This window comes from Miniopterus schreibersii, assembly GCF_964146895.1.
Source record: "Miniopterus schreibersii genome assembly, chromosome: 19".
NCBI lineage: Eukaryota > Metazoa > Chordata > Mammalia > Chiroptera > Miniopteridae > Miniopterus > Miniopterus schreibersii.
In genome coordinates, this window is record NC_138119.1 from 36,016,909 (window position 1) to 36,017,463 (window position 555).

Below are 555 nucleotides of genomic sequence, written 5' to 3' on the forward strand. Positions count from 1 at the left end.
CTGAGTATTTTGATTTCTCCTCGTTTTTATTTCTGGTGGGGAACAGTCCTCATCTTGTCATCTGTCACTGCAATCTAAAGTCATCTTGCTTCCTCTGTATACATAAGGACGATTTTTAAGGATTTAAGAAAGATTCTAGTTGATCATTAAAAAAATTTCTTAATTAGGGTGACCTTGGTTAATAAAGCTATAGAGGTCTCAACGGTACACTTCTAGCTGACCCTTTGACTTGTTTGAAGCCTGGGGCAAACCTCCTATTTCCTTTGACCACGCGGATAAGTCCGCTCTGGTTTTGATTGGTGGGCGGGACGGGGAGACCTTTAGCCCCCAGTCTGCAAAGTAGCAACTGGCTTATCTACAAGGAAAACAAACTAGTTTTCGACGTTAACAACGAGAAAATAATATACAGGAACATACTCGTGGAAGATGTTCCAAAAACTCGCGAGAGACGGGTACCCGCGGGAAGCAACGCGCAGCGCTCGGCCCTCGGCCGCTGCGGGGGGCTCAGGCACCCGGGGCGAGGCGCGGAGCGGCGGGCGTCGCCCTGGAAACGGC